This window comes from Chelonia mydas, chromosome 8 (genome assembly GCF_015237465.2).
Source record: "Chelonia mydas isolate rCheMyd1 chromosome 8, rCheMyd1.pri.v2, whole genome shotgun sequence".
Lineage (NCBI taxonomy): Eukaryota > Metazoa > Chordata > Testudines > Cheloniidae > Chelonia > Chelonia mydas.
In genome coordinates this window covers 31,236,525-31,251,744 of record NC_057854.1, presented here as the reverse complement: position 1 = coordinate 31,251,744, position 15,220 = coordinate 31,236,525, and the positions used below count along the sequence as shown (strand labels likewise).

General features: G+C 42.0%; 1 protein-coding gene and 1 long non-coding RNA gene across 4 annotated transcripts in view; both read right to left on the bottom strand.

The window, feature by feature from the left end:
* Positions 1-15,220, bottom strand: part of KCNIP1 (potassium voltage-gated channel interacting protein 1) — a 770,055-nt gene that overhangs the window by 502,098 nt on the left and 252,737 nt on the right. The window lies entirely within an intron of this gene.
* LOC122461425 lies at positions 8,224-9,994 on the bottom strand. The gene is made up of 2 exons (XR_006283299.1): positions 9,068-9,994; positions 8,224-8,619 (listed from the first exon to the last, which is right to left on the bottom strand). It is a non-coding gene; the product is annotated as an uncharacterized LOC122461425 (long non-coding RNA).

Here is a 15,220-nt window from a genome sequence, read left to right as displayed (position 1 = left end):
ACAAAAGCCATGTTGACTCTTCCCCAAAACATTGTGTTCCTCTATGTGCCTGATTATTCTTTTCTTTACTATAGTTTCAATCAATTTGCTTGGTATTGAAGTTAGGCTTATCACACTGTAATTTCCACGATCACTTCTGGAGCCTTTTTTAAAAATTGGCATCACATTACCTATCCTCCAGTCATTTGGTACAGAAGCTGATTTATGTGATAGGTTACATACCACAGTTAGTAGTTCTGCAATTTCATAGTGGAGTTCCTTCAGAATACCATTTGGCCCTGGTGAATTATTACTGTTTAATTTATCAATTTGTTCCAAAGATTCCTCTGCTGACACCTCAATCTGGGACACCTCCTCAGATCTGTCACCTAAAAAGAATGGCTCAGGTGTGGGAATCTCCTTCATATCCTCTGCAGTGAAGACAGACACAGGAATTCATTTACCTTCTCCACAACAGCCTTGTCTTCCTTGAGTGCTCCTTTAGCTCCTCAATCATCCAGTGGCCCAACTGATTGCTTGGCAGACTTCCTAGTTCTGATGTACTTAATTTTTTTTCTATTAGGTTTTGTATCTTTTGCTAGTTGCTCTTCAAATTCTTTTTTGGCCTGCCTAATTATACTTTTACACTTGACTTGCCAGAGTTTATGCTTCTATCCTCAGTAGGATTTGACTTCCAATTGTTAAAGGATGCCTTTTTGCCTCTAACTGACTCTTTTAGGTTGTTTAGCTCTGGTGACACATTTTTGGTCCTCTTAATATTGTTTTTATTTGGTTTATATATTTAATTTTAGCATCTATTATGGTGGGGGGGGGTTAAGTTTCTATGGAAATTGCCGGCATTTCACTCTTGTGACTGTTCCTTTTAATTTCTGTTTAATTAGCTTCCTCATTTTTGTGTAGTTCCCCATTTTGAAGTTAAATGCTATTCCCCCACCCCCAATGATATTAAATCTAATTACATTATGGTCACTATTACTGAGCATTTCAGCGATATTTGTCTCTTCGACCAGATCCTGTGCGCCACTTAGGACAAAATCAAGAAATGCCCCTCCCTTTGCAGATTCCAAGACTAGCTGCTCCATGAAGCAGTCATTGATGGTGTCTAGAAATTTTCTCTCTGCAACCCATCCTGAGCTGACATGTACCCAGTCAATATGGGGATAGCTGAAATCCTCCATTATTACTGAGCTTTCTATTTAGATAGCCTCTGTAATCTCCCTGAGCATTTCATCATCACCACCATCCAGACCCAGGGGGTCGGGGGTATATACTCTTATTATTTAAGCATGGAATTTCTATCTATAGAGATTCTATGGTACAGTTTGAGTCATTTAAGATTTTTACTATGTTGGACTCTTTCTTTCACATATAGTGACACTCCCACACCTGCACAGCCCACTCTATCATTCCTATATATTTTGTACCCTGGTATTATTGTGTCCCACTGATTGTCATTGTGCCACCGTTGCAGGTTCCACTGTTTCCTTACACTAATGCAAGCAGAACGCTGTCTATACTAGCGAATCCAAGATGACAAATGGAACATGGCCTCCACGGCATGTTCCCTTTTCCCCCGAACCCCCTTATTTGGCACTCTTCAAACTTCCCAATCCCAGGGTAGGTAAAGAGGAAGGATTGTGGGGGAAGCAGCTGGCCATGCTACACCGGCTTCTCTAACGAAATGAAGGAGACAGTTTTGCAAATTACAAGGCAGGAAGTCTCTGACTCCCCATTTCAGGGGTTCCAGGGGCTGGTGTGATCCCCAGTGCAGGCTAAAACAGCTCTGAGGCCTGTTTTAACATGCATATCCTCTTGCATAGCCATTGAAGCGATGCAAAACTGCTGGGGGACAATTCTGCTTTGCTCCAGAAACACCCCTGTGCCCAGGTTTACGACTTATGCGGCTTTCCCAGTCTGTCTTACAGAGCCATCTCCACTTTTTGGGGATTTCTAGGACAGAGTGTCTGGTGGAGCAGCTCTATCCAGATGCATGCTGACAAAAGCTTCAGGGAAGTGAATGACCAAGCAAGTAACTGCTAAGTGGAAGCACCTGCCCTCTGGTGGAGCTGCAGGACATTGAGGATAAACATCTTGTCATGTAGGAAAGGAGGAGGAGGAGGAGATGACACCTTCTCCACACCCCAACAGGAAGATGAGGAGGAAGCTGCAGGAATGCAAACGTGCTTAGATGAGTGGAAACTAAGTAGGTTATTGCCACCTAGGGGAGCAAATTGCCTTAAATTAGTAAATTAATCTGTTTTCTCTCTCGCTAGGACATAGCAGTGTAAGATTATTAGAATAAATAGAACTATCAGAAAGAAAATCAGGGTAGACAGCTGCATAGACAGTGCTGCTATCCTCTAGCCTTCAAAAATTGAGAGTAGGGCCTTCCTGAAATCTGAGATCTTTAAACTGTACTAAAATGTGGGTTCCTGTTATTATTTCTGTTCTTATTCCTATTAGGTTTTGAGTCTTTACGGTTCGTGTTTTGAAAATTTTCTCCACAAACACAAAGGCTAGATAGTTAATTATTATGTAAATGAAAGCTCAGATTTTCCTGTATTTGCATGACTCCAGGAGCTGGGGCTTAAAGAAAAGATCAAATCTTGTGCGACTGGAGAGAGAACCTCGAGCTGGCAAAACTGCATGTGCTTCAGTTACAAAGCAAGGAGATTTTCTGGGCTGGATTGTCAAATGTTGCGTTTTTGTCCATGTTGAGTGAGGGACAATAAACTAGAGCATTGCAAAACAAAGCAATCAATTCATGTTGACGTCCAGCGTAAGCACCCAGTGCCCCTGAAAATACTGCAGTTCAATTTCTTTATGTGCATGTTTGTTCATAAATACTTGTGTCTTCAATATCCACATGCAACCAATCTAAGTGCTTATTTATACAGGTCTCCTCACTTTAGTACCTTGGCCGGTTGTGCACTCAAAACTGTGTACAGATACCTCTCCACTTCTAATGTGACGATCCCCACACCAATATACGGTACATAGTATTACCAGAGTTGCCCATTACTTTGGGGGTATGCTTATTTATTAGGGTTACTCTTCTGGGGGGGGGCGGGTTCTGTAATTCTATCACTCTACTGCTTGTGTCACTTGTGTTCTCATATGGAGCTCTACTTCTCCTTTCTGCAAGTTCCCTTCCAATGAAGATTTTCTGCAGGACCTAGGTTCCCCAGGGCCGGGTTCTTCCAGCCCCAGAATCAGACGAACGAACACACACACACATTAACAGAGCACATCTGAGAGGACCGAGTTAATCAGCACTTCCAAGCTGTCACCCTTATATGCCCCTGGACTCAGCAGGCTGGGTCGAGCAGCATTTCCAAGCTGCCACTCTCCTATGCCACAGGTTCAGCTTGTCCCTATCCCCACTTTCACATTACATTTGTTCTGGTAGTAACCCACTTGATGAGCAAACCCCAAGGGATTTTGGGGTGCTGCTGGGATCTTTAGCTTAGGTACGAGGAGTGTTGCTGCAGAGAGAGAGAGAGAGAGAGAAGCAACCAGCTTAACCATGAAAGTTATTTATTGCGAAGTAATATCCATACAAGAGCAGCCAAACAAACAAAACTGTTATAATATTAAATCTAACTTAAATTTGATTACAAAAGTCAGGTTTAGAAAACTATAACTGATCACACAAGTCAGGATCAGAAGGCTATACCGAGAGAGAGCTGGGTTCTCACCACTCCATGAATGCTGAATCGATCAGCGTTCCCAGGTGGTGGTGGTAGCTGATGGTCCAGAGTGCTGGAGACAGGCAGAGCCCCTAGCATGATCAGTCAGTAGAAGATGAAGTCCCAATGGAACTGATGTAGATTTTGGATCCAGGCATCAGAATACTTATTTGAGCGTGGGTAGGGGTTTTTGTAGGGAAAAAAACAATTGTTCAAGGGAGAACACTAAATTTGTTTATGGGTAAACTGATGGCTCAAGGAAGTATACCAAAGTTGTTTTGTTCAGGTTAGACAATAGAAACTGATCATTCCTAGCTGTAGGCAGTGTTCCTTCAAAGGAGCTCACAATGCAATTAGGCAGCTTCACTATTTTGGATACCAATAAAGGATTTATTATTAGAATTGGTCGGATAACTACTAAGATGGGTGTGTGCAGGTGTGGGTTCATTCAGATCTGGAGCAGAGATTCCCCATCATGCAGTGCTTTCCTACTTTTCTGGTCCCAGAGTTCAGTGTGGTTCTTGCCTTGGAATCTCTGTTCTCCATTCTGTATGCTAATAGAGATGCCTTCCTGTCCCATCTTTGATGCAAATGAGGCTAGGGAAGTTTCCTTAATCCTGTCACCCTTGCCCTGAGGGGTTTAAGTATGTCTTCCACTGCCTTTTCATTGCTTTCTGTAAGTCTTTCTTCTGATCGGCTTTGGTTCAAGCAGAGGCTGCGGGGGTGGAGTGGAGAAAGTCTTTCATGAGTCAGACAGGCTGGATACTGTGCCCTGGTTCCCCAAGAACACAGAGCTGATAGGTAACAATAGCTAAGACTTATTAACATACAGAAATTCAACCTGGAAATAAGGCACATGTTTTTAACAGTTAGGGTAATTAACCATTTGAACAAACTACTAAGGGAAGTCATGGATTCTCCATGTATTCATGTCTTCAGATCAAGACTGGGTGTCTTTCTGGATGTTATGCTTCAGTCAAACACACATTACTGGGCTCAACATAGGGGCAACTGGGTGAAATTTAAGGGTCTATGTAGTACAGGAGGTGAGACTAGATGATCTAATGGAAATACATGAAACACCCCCAGTTGTATCTGCATTTTGTAAACAGCTCCATTTTCTCTTTTAGTCCAACAAACATCTTTGTAATTGAGAAGCAGGTGAAATTTTATCTTTAAATAATGCTGAGACCACACTTACTTTCAGCAACTTAAAATCTGAGTAATTGTTCTTCTAAATTCCTTTTAATTCCTCATAGATCCTTATTAATTTTTAGGACCCATCCTTTTAAACTACCTGATCCTGCCAAAGAATCCAAACACTAGCTTTATGCTGGCACCCTCTGTATGTGCCACACAAATGTATTTACATGAAAATAAAAACAGAAGGTAAAAACATTTTGCTCAATTTTCCGGAATGTCTAGAAGGAAAGCATGCATCATGGGATTGAGAGAGACATATTTAACAGCCTTTCCAGATTTACATGGACTGTGAAATACAAATCAAATGTGTGGCGCTCTCACTGACATATATATTCAGTTAACAAATGCGTTATTCGCAGAGAATCTGAAATTCGCAGACCTGGAAAGAGATTTTTCTATTAACTTTGGGTTTTAGATGCAGTTTACACTGTGCTAAATTGTTTTATGAATGGATCACTTGATGACTACCTGTTGTGTTCATTCCCTCTGGGGCACTTGGCATTGGCCATTGCTGGAAGGCAGGATATGGGGCTAGATGGACCTGTGGTCTGACCCAGTATGGCCCGTCTTATGTTTTTTCAGTGGTTAGTTGATTCTCACTTTGCATCACTGCAGGTTCTGCATCACAGCTAGTTGTAGGCTCTTTGAAGCATGTTAAACTTTAGGCCAAAAGGTCATTTAGAAAATATTGACATTTCCCAAACAAAAGTTCACATGCATGATGCTTGGTATCAAGTAGGGCCTGGAGGCCCCAGTTAATATCAGAGACACTTTGTGCTGGGTGCTGTACAAACCAATAGCAAGACTACTTTGCCCTGAAAAGCTTACAATCTGAATGGAAAAGACAAAGGCTGGAAGAAAGGGAATATTTTTCATGTGGGAACTAAGGCAAAGAAAGATTTAGTGTCTTGCCCAAGTTTTCACGGGAAATCTTTGGCAGAGCCACAAAATGAATCCAGTTCTCTTCAGTCCCATTCAGGGCCTTAATGGTAAACCCATCCTTCTTCTCTTGTTTGATTCAGAGGAAAATTGAGGACTTCAAAACAGATTGCTTTGCATTCACACATCATACTGTAGAAGTGCAGCCATTAAATAAACGAGCTCAATTTTTTGCACAGATGAACTTAAATATAGGAACATGCTCAAAGGTCTGCTCTTGGTTTATTTTGTTCTTTCCTATAGGAATTAAATAGGATTTGAAATGTACAGTTCTCCTGTAGGAAATATTACCAGATATGCAAAGGCACCTGCACTCCAATTTGCATGCATGCTTGGCTGTTTTTATATATAACTCAGGCTTATAAACTGAACACAGGGGGGCTGATCATATGCTCTGGTGAACATTTCAAGGGATCAGGGCCACTAGATACAAGCATCGGGTTTGGTGTTCACAGCCATGTTAAATTTGGCAGTTTTAAATCACAATGGCTTTGGGAACCTTTTCTTCAGTTTTGATCAACATGAGGTTATGTGAGAGACCTTGATTTACATTAAAATCCTCACCACCACTAGTTTGCACGCAAAAATTCTAAATGAAGCCAGTCATGGATCACGTCAGATAGTTCAAGTGTTTCCCCATAGTTCTGAAGAGCCAAAGGCATCATGTCTGTCTGGCACCTTCTTTGTTCCAAATGTACTAAACTGAGATGAACTTTGAAGTGGAGATGGAGTTTCAAGTTTGCAGTAAACTTAAAACAGGCAAATTATGGGTGGGTTTTAGGTTTAGTGACCACATTTTTACGAAAGTCTAGTACATTAGCAATAGAACTCAGGCAGTCCAAGAGATACTACAGCAGTGCTGACTTAAAGTCTAGATGTGAACTAAATCATGCATGACATTTAAAACCATTGTAGGGTTTTTCCTTTGCCCATCTCCGAATAAAATAAAATAAATAAATTAATAAATTTAAAAAAAAAACCAGCCTGGGAAGGAAAGCGACTCTATGCCTAGAGTATTTCCTACAGGGTATGAACTTTTGAACTTTGGACATATTAAATACATCTATAGTCAGGACAGAGAGAGTGGAGAGACAGCAAAAAAAGACGCAAATGAAGTAGTGTTAAGTATTATAGCTGAAGGCATCTCCCAGATGTGATCTCCTGACCAGAAAAAATTCTGTTTCTTTGCCAATTTCCTTTCTTGGAGGGCTGTGGTGAGCCATGTGCAGTGCAGTGATCCGTGGTGGAAATTATTAGAAATGATAGTACAGCAGTTCAGCTATAATTTCTTCAGTCATTCCAAATACAGGGCTCCAAATTGGTTAACCCCTTACTGAAAATAGCCCCTTTAATGCCCCAAAGCTGTGGAAATGAAAAGCACATCCCTTCAAGGTTTGTTTCTGCTTGGCTTCTCAGCCAGGCAATGGAATTGCTGTGAGTACAGGTTAGATTGCTTGCAGTGCAAACAGTAATTGAACATTTGATGGTTGATTTTCTTTTACAAAAATGCATGTGTACAATTTTGTGCAATCGTGCATGCAAACTGGGTAGTCCCACTCACAAATAGCCAGTTCACCATCAAGCAGTCACGGTAATTCCACATGCACAACACTGGAAATAAAGTCAATAAACTAGTGGAAATACTACATAGAGAAGGACCCAGTGCTAAAAAAGTTAAGCTCAAAATGTACAGCCCTAAATCCTAGGGGCTCTGGTACCCACAGGTTTGTCAGAGCTAATGGTGAAGTATGTAAATTAGGTGTAGATTCAGTTCCAGCTATTCTTTAGGATTAGCAGACACCAACTGTTTTCTGTCTTAATACTGAAGGTTCTTGCTTAATTTTTCTGTTTCATGTGCTGCTTCTAGGTCCCATGACAATGTATGAGTCCTTTTAACTGAACAGGTGAAGAATGCATACAAAGGCCAGTGCTCTCTACTGGGCCAAGACCCTCACCTGCGCAGCAAGAAAGAGGCTGTCATATTCCCCATGGGAAAATTGCCATCCTCTTCCGTTCCCACTTTGGTTCACTACATTTTTCAGTCAGTTAACAGCTGTCGTCCCTAGGAGCACTTTGTGCAGATCATAAAGAGAACTAACTACAGCATATCAGGCTGAATAATGTAAGTCAGGAGTTTTGTCTAGAGTTCTGGGTGATAATCAAAATCTCAGGGCACTGAAGGGCTTAGTGATATACACTGTACATTGGAATGAGAGAAAAAATGCTTTTGAACATATAGGTCCAAATGTGGCCGTGTTGTAAGTAATGTGCTATTCCAACCGATACAAATAGATGCTGCAGGTGCACAGGATTGAAGGCAAAATGTGACCCACAGTGTGTAGGACTTCTCAAACTGTAGATGCAAACCCTAAATGCCCAAATTTTATGCATGCTATTTATCACATCCATATTTTTGTGCACGTAAAATTGATAGGCTGGAAAATGTATTCTATCGGAGCACTAAAAGCAACTAACTGTCACTACCAATCTTTTTTTTTCCCCCTGTTTTTTTCTACTCTTATGAAAGGTGACCTTATCTTTATTTCCACTAAGTACCTTCCAGTAGTGTTACGCAGACATCTTTCAGGTTTCCTGGAAACCTATCTTTAATAGTACAAAATGTATCATTATAATCATCTCCTACATTAGCTGGTTTCAACCATAAAATAAAATGTCCTGTGGCTATATTTTGACCTTTATGGAGCACAGTCTGTTCATGTGTCCATCTATAGAAACTCAGTGCAATTTCAAATTAGTTACTGGGATATGAAGCTTTAGCAAGTCATATCTGAAAACGACAAAAATTAACAAAAACAAGTACTGATGAAAGTGAGTGTATGAAAATTAGCAGAATTACAACTGTTACATATAGCCCTAAAGAGCTAAACTTAATAGATATCTACTCCTGGTAGATAGAATAGCGGTCGGTTACAACTCCACTACCTGGGGTTTGGCCTCATTATCTTGTTAATGTCTTTGTTAACAAAGTTCAGTTCAAACCTACTACCTCGGCTTGACTGCTCCTAGGGGTCTTCCCTTAGGACTGCTCAGCCCACACCCTAGATCTACTCATTGTTTAGAGTCACTCCCACCTCACTTACATCTGTAATGAGCTACCTGCCTCTGAGGCAGCAGAACACAGTTAAGGTTTTCCAGCAGGCTCAACAACTGCTTACACCGGTTGGGTCACTGAAGAACACTGCCAGCCTGTAACACTAACACAGTAGTACACTTACCCACTCTCACATAAGCTTTCTTCACTCATTGCCAACCCAGCAAACTGAAGCTCTCAATTTAATCGGCACAAAAAAACCTCATTCCTCCCTCAGATCCTTGCACCAACCTTCATGCCTTCATTCTCCTGTCCCCATTCACTGCCCCTTTTTTATCTGCCCCAAGTTGCTCAGAAAATTGCAGGAAGGAAAGCAATATTTTTTGAAATTTTTCACTTTTGTCAATTTTGTTTTCATTTAAATTTTCACAGCAGCTCTGATAGACACTCATAATCTGATCATTTATATTATGAATGATCATACCACCACGTCTTGTGTAACAGTTTAATTATTTTATTATTATTTATTTTATACAAATATATGGTGACCTTTTCAATACACCTGTTAGCACAACCCCAAATACACAACTTCTGATAAGTGCCAACAGAACACCACAAATTTGGAATTCCTGGATCAACCTCTCTAGATTTTTTGGCTCATCTCTCTACTCTGAAAACGTGGCGTAGTTTAGGTTTTGGAGCAGTTGGGCAGTTATTTTAAAATCAGGCTTATAATTAGAGTTGGTTGGAAAATGTTCCACCCACCCCACCTCCAGGAAAAAGTTTGACTCCTCAGCCCAAAAACTTAAGTATTGAAATAATTTGGTAAAATACCCACAAGATTTCAATTCAGAAATGTCACTGAAGTGCCTTATGAGAGCTGTAGTTCAAGAGCCTCATGTTCTCATTCTCTTCTATACGTTGGCCTCTCTGGTTGGATTGCCTCTCCTACAATGACCCCGATCTTGTCTCTTAGGGTAGGGAGGCAGCGCATCACAGGGATCCCATGGCCTCAGTGCACATGGGGACCTGTAGGCTGGTTGAGAAGCCCTGCTCATAGAGGAAAATGAGTTCATAAGGCATTTGAATTACAGCTCCCATGTAGCACCATGGTGACATATCTAAATCAGTTTTTTTTTTTTTTTTTTTTTGGGGGGGGGGGCAATATTTCTACCAGCCCTACTTATAGTGCGGAAAAAACTTGACTGATTGTTTAGCTCATAATCTGTTGTTTGATGGCAATGTAGACATACCCAGAAATACAAGCATCCCAAATAATGCCAATAAAACCTTTGTGTTGGAGAAAAATACATGACTTTGGTACAAAGTCTGGGTTACTCCCATTCACTGGTTTCAGATTCTCAACTCCTGGTGACTTTACATAGTCTAACATTAAGTGATATTAGAACCAGGGCTTATAATTCCAGGTAAAGCCAATGAGAAGATTCAAGGACTGAGAAAAAGAAAGCTGCAGAGAATATTTGAATTTGCATTTCACGTGTGTTGGTATGAAAACCCCAGGGGGAGAAATTTAGCAGATTGTTAGGCTAAGAGCGCTCCACCCATCTTTCTGTTATAATGTAACTGATTTCACCCACAGATGGGAATGTCAACACTTCTGTTGCACATTACACAATGACTGATTGTGAAACTGGGATGAACTTTTCATTTTACTACCTTCCCTCCCAATGCTAGATGAAATTTTAGCAATCTGTTAGGTTGACTAGCACCATGTCAAGAATGAAAGGGTTGATTCCCTCGTTACCAGATGTGGCAAAAGCGTGAAAAGTCTTAGCATGCATGTGTGCTGTGTGCGCGCTGATCGTTCAAAACACATGAAGACAGAGGTGGTCGGAAAATTTTTGACAAAACTTTTTTGTCAAAATGTTGACTTGTGAAAACCAAAACTTTTTGCAGGCAAAGGTCAATTTTAGACTTGAAAATGGTTTCAAAAAATTGTCAAAACATCCTGGGCTGATATTTTTGAACTGAAAAATCAATCTGTTTTTTTCTGATTTGACATAACTTACTTTAGAAATGTGAAACTAATTAGAATAAAAATGGTCAAAATCAAAATGAAACGCTTCAAAAATATCTAAATAAAATGTTTCAATTGACTTGAACTGATTCTTTGTTAATTTTCCACTTGCAAAAGTTTGAGATTTTGACTTTGTGTCTCAATTTGGGACAGGAAAAATTCTGAAATCTCAAATTTTTGTGAGATGAAAAAAACTATTCCCTCCCCATCTCTACATGGAATACATTCATGTTGGGTATTATGTATTTTAACTTATTTTTTTTAAACTGGCTTATCAATTTTTTTATATTTGCTTAGGGATTGATATAAAGGCACACCATCAATTTGACAGTCATATGTACATCTCATAATGTAGATACAATTATTTCAAGTAACACGTCAGGTAATTAACTGGAAGATTACACATATTTCTCTCTTCTTTTAGATTCTTTACTCTTGGCATTCTAGTGTCAGAAGGTTCAGCATTCCCATGCTAGCTCCCACTGTGTCACTTGAAGCAAGCATTTCAAAAGAGCACAGCATGCAACATGCCTAGCTCTCAGCAAACTCAGCCCCTTTGTGTATAATGACAGGTTTCAGAGTAGCAGCCCTGTTAGTCTGTATTTGCAAAAAGAAAAGGAGGACTTGTGGCACCTTAGAGACTAACACATTTATTTGAGCATAAACTTTCGTGAGCTACAGCTACAGCTCACTTCACTGAATGCATCCGATGAAGTGAGCTGTAGCTCACGAAAGCTTATGCTCAAATAAATGTGTTAGTCTCTAAGGTGCCACAAGTCCTCCTTTTCTTTTTGTGTATAATGACTTGGTCAACAGCTGCACTTCCTGTCTCATTCACTAGCATACTACCAAATCCTCTCGCTAATTTGGGGGCAGCTCCCCTGTACACTTCCTCGGGCTTTGCAAGAGATTTTGCCAGTAATGGCAGCAGCATCTCAGCTGAAACCAAAGAGGCAGCAGGCAGATGTACAGAAGTGAGGAATGGGGGAGGAAGAAGCGTAGTACAGCTCGCAGACCCACCCAAAAGATCCTAAGTATCACACAGCAGAAAAACCCTTTCATCTTTAGGGTGTTTAAATTTTTTTTTACTATGTTGTCATCTGCCCAATTTTTTAAATCAGTGAATTATTTTTAAAAAAATAATCACATAACCAAAAATCAATCTGAAACTGCCCCTCTATTATTTTTTGCTTGCTTCTATGCAACAGAACCTGTGCAATGTGATGGGAAGGCCCATAAAAATCACTTCAGTTTCCAAAGCTTCATGCATACATTCATGATGCAGAATCCTGAAAGGCCAATACATTAAAAGGCAGCAAATTGAGGAGATCCAAGAAAACAATTTCTAGTGAAATGTACAAACACAGTACCACACGATGTTATTGAGGCAATAGCCATAAGTTTCACTGCTTATGTGAGCAGAAAAAAACTTCTGCCGCTATACTAATATGGACAGAAATCTAAGGGTATGATCCATGGAGACTCTACTAGCACAGCTCTCTCTCTCTCTGTAGCATAACCAGATAGCATAAACACAACCTACACTGATAGAAGTGTTTTCTGTTGGAACACCAACCCCCCAAGCAGCAGTATCTACGCTGACCAAAGCATTCTTCCATTGACATAGCTGAGTGTACACTGAGCATTAGGTCAACACAGGTAGGTGCTCAGGGGTGTAGTTTTCTCTCTCTCTCGCTCACTCACTCACTCACACGCACACACACCGTAGCTATGTTGATTTAACTTTTAAGTGTAGACCATGCCTAAGAATTATCAATCCTTATGCTTCAGGGCAATGGTCGATCACCTGCTGGGGTCAGGAAGAAACATCTGAGGATGGTGCATTAAGGGCATGTGTGTTTGAGATAGGGGAACGAAAGTAACTAGAATTATGCCTTCCTCTTAGCCCTGGTCTACACTACGGGTTTAGGTCGAATTTAGCAGTGTTAGATCGATTTGACCCTATACCCATCCACACAACGAAACCATTTTTGTTGACTTAATGGGCTCTTAAAATCAATTTCTGTACTCCTCCACGACGAGGGGATTAGCGCTGAAAGCGATATTGCTGGGATCGAATTTGGGTTAGTGTGGACGTAATTTGATGGTATTGGCCTCCAGGAGCAATCCCACAGTGCTCCATTGTGACTGCTCTGGACAGCACTCTCAGCTCGGATGCACTGGCCAGGTAGACAGGAAAAGCCCCACAAACTTTTGAATTTCATTTCCTATTTGGCCACCATGGTGTGACCATGCAGAGCTCATCAGCAGAGATGACCATGGAGTCCCCCCCCCAAAAAAAAAAATTGCAAAAGAGCTCCAGCATGGACCGAATGGGAGGTACTGGATCTGATCACTGGATGGGGAGACAAATCCGTGCTATCAGAACTCCGTTCCAAAGGACGAAATGCCAAAATATTTGAAAAAAAAATCTCCAAGGGCATGAAGGACAGGGGCTATCACAGGGACTCGCAGTGAAACTTAAGGAGCTCAGGCAAGCCTACCAAAAAACCCAAGAGGCAAACGCCCGCTCGGGGTCAGAGCCCCAGACATTCCACTTCTATGATGAGCTGCATGCAATTCTAGGGGGTGCCACTACAACTACCCCACACCTGTACGTGGACTCCTGCAAGGGAGTCTCACACAATAGGGATGAGGAAGATGAGGAGGAGGGGGAGGTTGAAGATAACACCAGGCAAGCGGAGAAACCGTTCTCCCCGACAGCCAGGAACTGTTTATCACCCTGGAGCCAATACCTTCCCAACCCACGCTCCCGGACCTTGAAGGTGGAGAAGACCTCTGGTGAGTGTACCTTTGTAAATATAATACATGGTTTAAAAGCAAGCATGTTTAATGATTAATTTGCCCTGAAGACTTGGGATGCATTCGCGGCCAGTACAGCTACTGGAAAAGTCTGTCAACGTGTCTGGGGATGGGGCAGAAATCCTCCAGGGACATCTCAGTGAAGCTGTCCTGGAGGTACTCCCAAAGCCTTTGCAAAAGGTTTCTGGATAGGGCAGCCTTATTGCGTCCTCCATGGTAGGACACTTTACCATGGCAGGCAAGTAGCACGTAGTCTGGAATCATTGCATAAGAAAACATGGCAGTGTGTGGTCCCGGTGTTTGCTGGCATTCAAGCAACATCCGTTCTTTATCTCTGTTTTATCCTCAGGAGAGTGATATCATTCATGGTCACCTGGTTGAAATAGGGGAATTTTATTAAGGGGACATCAGAGGTGGCCATTCCTGCTGGGCTGTTTGCCTGTGGCTGAAAAGAAATCATCCCCTCTGTTAGCCACGCAGTGGGGGGAGGGGTGAAGCGATCATCCCAGAGAATTGGGTGCGTGGGGGGGGTTAAGTTGGGTTTGTGCGGCACGTTAACCCGAAAACATCAGCCCCTCCTTTTAAATGGCCAATGTGTCTTTTTCAATTTTAATCCCCTTTTTTCCTCCCGCAGCTGCAAATGTTTCAATGCTGCGACTAGCATCTCCATCCCAGAGGCTAGCACAGATAAGAAGGTGAAAAAAACCGCACTCGCGATGAAATGTTCTCTGAGCTCATGCAGTCCACCCAAACTGAAAGAGCCCAGCAGAATGCCTGGAGGCAGACAATGGCAGAGTCCAGGAAAGCACACAATGAACGTGAGGATAGGAGGGACACGCAAGAGGATAGATGGCTAGAGCAACAGGAGAGGTGGCAGCAGCGTGATGAAAGGAGGCAGGATGCAATGCTGAGGCTACTGGAGGATCAAACTGATATGCTCCGGCATATGGTTGAGGTGCAGGAAAGGCACAGACCGCCACTGCAACCTCCATGTAACCAACCACCCTCCTCCCTAAGTTGCATAGCCTCCTCACCCAGACGCCCAAGAACACGGTGGGGGGGTGGGGGCGCTGCGGGCACCCAACCACTCCACCCCAGAGGACTGTCCAAGCAACAGAAGGCAGGCATTCAATAAGTTTTGAAGTGCAGTGTGGCCTGGTCCTTCCCTCCTCCCCTACCCCACCTGGTGCTTCACTCCTCCCCCCACCCCTTCCGGACTACCTAGGCAGTTATCCCCCTATTTGTGTGATGAATTAATAAAGAATGCATGATTTTGAAACAACAATGACTTTATTGCCTCTGCAAGTGGTGATCAAAGGGGGGAGGGGAAGGTGGTTGGCTTACAGGGAAGTAGAATGAACCAAGGGGGCAAGTTTTCATCAAGGAGAAAAACAGAACTGTCACACCGTAGCCTGGTCAGCCATGAAACTGGTTTTCAAAGCTTCTCTGATGCGCAGTGCGCCCTCCTGTGCTCTT